We start from the raw sequence: 7,074 nt of genomic DNA, 5'->3' as shown, positions 1-7,074 counted from the left end.
TGCGATGAAACATACAAATTCACCTGAGATCAGACAATCAATAAAAACACCCGTAGCCAGGACTGAGGTCAGGAACTGTGTTTCGAATATATTGGATTTCTCTCAATAGAAAACAAATGACGAATTGTCTTTACTCTCCCAACATGCAGATACTGTAGAGTGTAAAGGGGATGATTTTGCACAGAATCTTTAATTATAGTATGGTATTAATGAGTATTGTGCCCGTGCATGCTAAAATGTTGAAAACCTCCTCCAGAGAGTTTTTGTGATGACTGGAGTGTTTATGGGTCATTTTAAAATATGAAAAAGTTCAACATCTTTTTCTAGTTGAACATTAATTGTAGTTTTGAAATGGTAGTTTGGGGTGGATTGTTAATTTGGTGAAAGCATGTCACAAAGCTCAAATCATCTCAGACTGGTTTCTTGAACACGACTTTCCTCAAATAGTCTCCACGGTCATCAGAGCACATTTGGGATGTGAGGGAACACCAGATTTGCATCATGGATGTGCAAGACGACAAACCTGCAGTAACTGTGCGACGCTCTCATGTCGATATGAACCAAAATCTGGAATGTTTCCATCACTTTGATGAATCTTTGCCTCAAAGAATTAAGGAAGTGAGGGCAAAAGGTTTGAATCCAGTAGTTGCTTTGTACCTAACACAGTGGCCGGTGAGTTTTAATTATTGATGCATCAATTAATGTGTCATTTAGACGTCTCTGCTGGTGTTTGTGTTTATTTTAATCCTTAAAAGGCACCAGCATCACATGAAGTTACACATGTAAAGTGGAAGCATCTCAAAATTGTATTTGACAGCACCAGAATATGCATGCTGCTGCTTCTTTTTTTTTTTTTTTTGCAGGACTGATGGTGACAGCTGATTCATGCACCCCAACCTCTGCTTCACTTCAGTCAAAGCCACATGCATATTTGACATTGTATTTATGATTAGATTCAGGCCTTCACTGGTTCCATGGTCATATCTTTTTAGGTAACTGCTCTGTTGTTTAAAGCTTATACTAATTTTATATTTTGGCCATAGCCCCCCCTTTTCCTTTTCTCCCAGCTTGCAGTGAAAGTAAGCCTCACCAGCTTGAAGGACAGTTCCACTGTGATTTCTTTTTATCATGACAGCTGTGGCAGTTTCTCCTGCATGGTCCTTTTAAATTAGATTTGCCATATGGACTCATTTATTTCTGTTGAACTCCAAATCTCTGGAGCATTTTTTTTTCCCAAATCTGTCATTAAAAGCAATCCATCACAATGAATGAAAAGCAAAATTTCATCAGCCTTCATATTAGGCAACTCATTGCTTCATATTAACATTTACTTGTCAAAAAAGCGAATCAAACCTTTCGTGCATGATCCTATAAATAATAATATGCATATTTATGGAACGCAGCTGACTGAATAAAGTTTGAGTTCTTTTCCACAAGAGTAATTTCCTCCAATCAGTGCCACAGTATTCTATACTGATATCAGTTATTGGTTTGCTGACTGCATTTCATCATCATCATCATTTTGTCACCATTTAGGTTTTAGGAAAGCAGAAGTGACCATATCAGAGATTATAAGAGAAACATGGCGCTCAAAGACTCCTGAATCAATCTATGAGAGAACCACAACAGCAAAGAACCCTTCAGGAGGGGGGGCGGGGGTTCTAAAACCTTATTTTGTGACAGCTGACAAACTTTTTAAGCAATTTTTTCATCAGAGTTGATTGGAGAAAAATAAATATGCATCCCATATTTATGCACCTGCTGTCATTAAAGATCAGACTAATTCAAATAATCTTTCAGAATAACTGCCATTAAAGCGATGTTTTGTCATTCAGCTAATCAGTATTTTAGTTACATTTTTCTTTTCTTGTGACAAAAGAAAAGCAAAGCAATATTTCTGTCTCTTCCTGACTCCTTGGTACATATAAATAATACAGTATAAAAAGGAAGACGGTACAGCTGAAAGGTTACTGTGTTAGTCAGGTCAGGTAGGGCGATGGCACAGAGGTTGGCATTGTGACATTGTGAATGCATTCATATTATTCTGTGGTGATTAAAAAAAAAAGAGCCTTACATTTTGAAGACGCACCTACACGCGTATGTGGTGTAGTGCCCCTTTTGTCCTGTGTCTGTCTGCTCTCTTCTCTTTCCCCTCCTGCCCACTGTCACCAAGTGTTGTTCATTGGCGTTTGTTGAGGTTTTCTTTCTAATATTGTGGGGTCTTCATCCTACAATATTAAAAAAATCTTGTAATGTAGCAAGTTACTTTTAAAAGTAATGCTACCCAACACTAGATAGCACTATTATAACCCTGATTTCTTCTAAGTATCTTCTAAGTATCTGTCATAAATAAATATGACAGATAAATAAATATGAATAAAATTTGAAAAAAAACAAGCAAAAAACAAACAAATCAAGCTGTATAAAATAATATTTTATTAATATACAACATAAATAAATAATATAACCCACAGTTACAATTATAGAACAAAAAAATAAATACAATTTGGTTTTGGCCCCGCCCTCTAATATTAAATTGAGCCAACAGAATTACAGTATGTCTGTGATTTATTTCGTAACAGCTGAAACTGTGAAAACCTGCACGACCCCCTCCACTCCTCTCCTCCCAGCCTCCTCCATCTCCTATTAGACCCCCGCAGCACTGACCCGACAGAGGAGGGGGACTTTACCCTGACGGTGTTTACGGACGCCGACTGACTGAGGTCAGTCCGCTCTGAGGGCGGTCTGCCGTAAATTGTTGATTGGATGCTGCGGACTGACAGGCAATTTGTACCCGAGGTCGTTCTTGAGAGGAGCGCGAACCTAAACGTGAGCGTCTGATCCAGCAGAGAGTAAGTGAACGCTTCAAAGGGAATCGAAAATCAGACTTTCTTTTAAATGTAGAAACCTCTGTCGATCTAAATATTACTGACAGCATTTTATGCGGAACTTGGTGCCGTGCTTTTTAACCTTTCTGTGAAGAAATTCAAGTTTGTTGTGTAGGTGAACGTCTGCAGGAGTCGGGCGACAGATTTTATGTTTGAAATATTAGTTCTTGGCTTGGACTTGGGGTTAATGCATATCTGGACATTTCATCGTATAAAATGTATAAACGCTTATTATCTTAACTTCATGGTGTATTTGCATATATAGCTTTGTATTCCATAAAAGTGTTTTAGTGTGGAACAGTTTATAAGTTAAGTCTCATATTATTGCTCGTTTAATTTATTTATAAATTAATTGATTTAGCCGTTTTTCTATTGTAAAGAAGTAATGCTGACTGCAAAAAGAGCACATAAACATTAGCTCTATTCTATAATAATCATGTCATTTAAAGTATTATAAATACATTCCAGCAGTTCTAGGATTAACAGTATGTACAAGATTGAAAAATAAAATCTATCTAAAATGTAGGTTATGTTCTTCTTTTTCCTGCTAAACTATGTGCAAATGTGCAGGTTAAAATGTGTGTAATTTTTTTCTTCCGCAGTTTGCTTAAAATTTTGAATTTCATTGTTCACCTTGGTTTGGTTATGTCATTGCAGAGCTTGAACATGATTGCCCTCTTTACCATATTTTCATTTATTACATTGATTTTTTTTTTGTCCTCAAGATTTGCAGGTTGCAATAATAAAATCATCTTGCGTCCACCTGAATTGCAGAAACAGATCTTACTGTATATCATAGGTGAATTTCTCATTTGGGATACCCTCTAGTGGTTGCAAAGTGGCAATATATTTGTTTTGAGTTCTCTCAACAGCTGAATGATACAGTTTCAATACTTCATTCCCCCCAAATATGCCAAAATGCACATTTTAGACTGGTAAAATGAGCATATTTGGCAGTGGGAGATGTGGTTAAATGTGTAAACAGCAGCTAACCTTGGTTATATTAACACCTTAAATGTTTGTACCATCTGGGCACTCTGACATATCATTACTCACTTTGACTCTTAATGAAATGGAGAGGATGTTGTTAGTCTGTTCACACTGAATCAGTTTTTCCTCAGCAGTTGCTTAGAAGTGACTTCCAAAAGCTGCAGTGTCTTATTTTTAATAGAAGGTGGAGAAGATGCTGAATTGCTTCTTGAATAAAAGATGTTTTTGGTGTGGAGCATCACCCCTGGGATCAGGTCTTCTTATGTGGCACACTTGAAGTGATCCCCTCTCCTGCTTGATAATCAATTTATTGGGATTTCTAATGACAAGCAAGATTCTTATTACTTATTGAGTACTTATTGACTAATTATATATGACCATTAAGAGGAGCAAATCCATTTTGCAGCACAATGAAAACGTGATTTAGTCATAGTATCTGACTCCAGATTCCTATTTAAACAAAAACATTAACAAAATATTGTTCAATTAATTTCTAAAAATGACTTGCTTTTTGTCCCCACTGTATAATGAAATACATAAATAGACCATACTGTGATTTTATTTATTTCCAAACGTCAATAGCCGCTCGTTAAAAACTTATGAAAAAAGGAGCCGAGGGAGTTCGGGGAGTAATTGGGAGCCGAAGTAGGGTTTATACACTGAATATTTACTGCCTTCATCTCAGCTGAGAGCTGATTATACTGCAGCTGAATATCCTTACCATTCCCAGTGGCCGGGACTCATTCCTCCCTCTCAATGAAAGAAATGAAAGATTTACAGCAGGCCAACTCACAGCCTTAGCAATGCTGGGAGAAAATTTGAAGGCTTTTTTTCATTTACTTTTTTTACTTAAAAAAAAAAATCTCTTCTATGCGGCTTTTTTGCAGTTGAATTGGGGGCAGGCGAGGCCAAGAATGTAATAGACCTGTCAAGTGTCTCCAGAGAGGAGCAACCAGCAGAGGAAGAGAAACAGGAGATTGGACAGGAGGAGGGGGAGATAAGAGGAAGAAGGCTTGTGAATGTTACTGAGTTGGGACAAAAAGGCCAACAGCCAGCACAGATTTGAAGGACTGAGTCGGTAAGAAAATGTACTAAAATTGCAACCTGATTACATAGTTCAACAAGAAATTGCAAACTTGTCTTTTGCAGTGACAACTGGGTCTCATTAGTTCATAATGTTAACAAATATATATGAGATATTATCCGTGATTACTTTTTCCTGTTAATTAGGGTCAAAATAAACTGAATTGCAGGATCAATTTACTGATTTTTTTTTTCTTCACATCAATAAAGTTCTATCTCTTAGCGCACCGTGTGGGAACAGTTTTTTTTTTTTTAACAGAGACCGTCCGTGTTTAATTATACATTTTAACCTATGAATGTTTAAACATGTGCTCCAGTGAAACAAATGATGGCCCACAGAGGGAGCCTAAGGCAGGATGTGGGACAGATAAGGTCAAGATTCTAAACTGGTCTTAGTTCACAAGGGAAAAGTCAAAAGACTACTACAGTAATAGCAAATTAAGTTCTCTCCAAAAAAAAAAAAAAAAAAAAAAAAAAAATATATATATATATATATATATATATATATATATATATATAAAATGTGTGTGTGTGTGGCACATTTTCATGGAATTGTACTCATTAAATTGCCTTCTGTTTCATTTTAAATGCTGTATCCTCACACGTTTTTATCTCCAAGCACTCTTTGACTCTTTGATGTTTCTTCCTGAATGTGAAATATATGAAAAACCTGTTTTCTCACAAAAATTTATATGAATTAGAGAAAGAAAGGTTAGGACTATGTTGCTCAGACTCATATTAGACGTAATTCCTGTCATGAATGTGAATCTGCACAAAGTAAATCAAGGGTCCAATGAGCAATACTGTCAAAGGTGTTGCATCAGAATAGGTGCTTTAATCGCAGTGGAGCCTTTTTTAGCTTCTGTGCTTTTAGTGAGAAACATCTGGGGTGTCTCACTTTGTTGCTTTTTGCGTGAGTGAAATTTTGGCAAATGCGCACAAACCTTAAAATCTCGATTAATTAGTTGCACGCTCATTTTTAGCTTTTTAGCCATAAACAGCTAGAACAGTTGTTTACTACAATAACACTAATGGGAAAGGATTTCCACCTGCCCCCCAGCTTTTCTACAACATTTTAGTTCCACAGATGTTTTGGAGATTCACCTCCGATTTGGGACATTGCTCATCTCATATTTCTCAAAAATATCTTTTACTTAGGGTGGCATGGTGGTGCAGTGGTTAGCACTATTGTCTCACTGCAAGAAGATCCTGGGTTTGAATCTGGGATAGGGCCTTTCTGTGTAGAGTTTGATGTGCAGATTTTCTCAGTGTGTCTACATGGGTTCTCTCTGGGTACTCTAGCTTCCTCCAACAGTCCATGTCAGGTTAGCTGGTGGTTCTAAATTGGCCAGTGGTTGGCAACCTGTTAAGGGTGTATGCTACCTCTCACCCTGTGACAGCTGGGAAAGGCACCAGCTCAACCTTGACCCAGAATTAGATAAGTGGAAGATGATGGGTTTTTTTTTAACTTAATGATGCTTTTCTGACTGTAGTCAGTAAATACACTCATTGGACACTTTATAAGGTGCACCTAGCTAGTAATTCTTCATGGCAGTGGTTCCCAAAGTGCAGGCCAGGGCCCCCTGGTGGGCTGCAAAGGCACTGCAGGAGGGTAATAATAGATGCAGGTGCAGTAGTAATGGAAATTCAGTTTAAAATTACTCACAAGTATGTACAGTTGCCTATTTATATAAATGTATTTATTTATGTAAAGCTGGTAATAGGAGGTCATTAGGTTGTGATATTACTTGTTACTCTGACCTAAATTTACTGCTCTTGTATTGAGGTTTGTGTCCCAGCAGCAAGTGGGACACATATTGGCAGTAGCACTTTACATATGACTGGGTAGCATTAGCAATTTATAGTCAACAGCCTGTGTTTATGTTTTTGGAATTAAAGTTTTCAAGGAAATACATCATTTTCTCTTACATTCTCTTGCCGCAGGACTCCTGACTTTGGGAATGGCTGCTTTATGGTATAGGGTCAATAAGGTGCTGGAAACAATCCTCAGAGATTTTGGTTCATATTTACACAGTAACACACAGTTGCTGCAGATTTGTCAGCTACACATCCATGATGTGAATCTCCTGTTCCTCCAGATCATGTTTGCTGT

This window comes from Archocentrus centrarchus, chromosome 16 (genome assembly GCF_007364275.1).
Source record: "Archocentrus centrarchus isolate MPI-CPG fArcCen1 chromosome 16, fArcCen1, whole genome shotgun sequence".
Taxonomy (NCBI): Eukaryota; Metazoa; Chordata; class Actinopteri; order Cichliformes; family Cichlidae; genus Archocentrus; species Archocentrus centrarchus.
Note: the sequence above shows the minus strand (reverse complement) of the source record.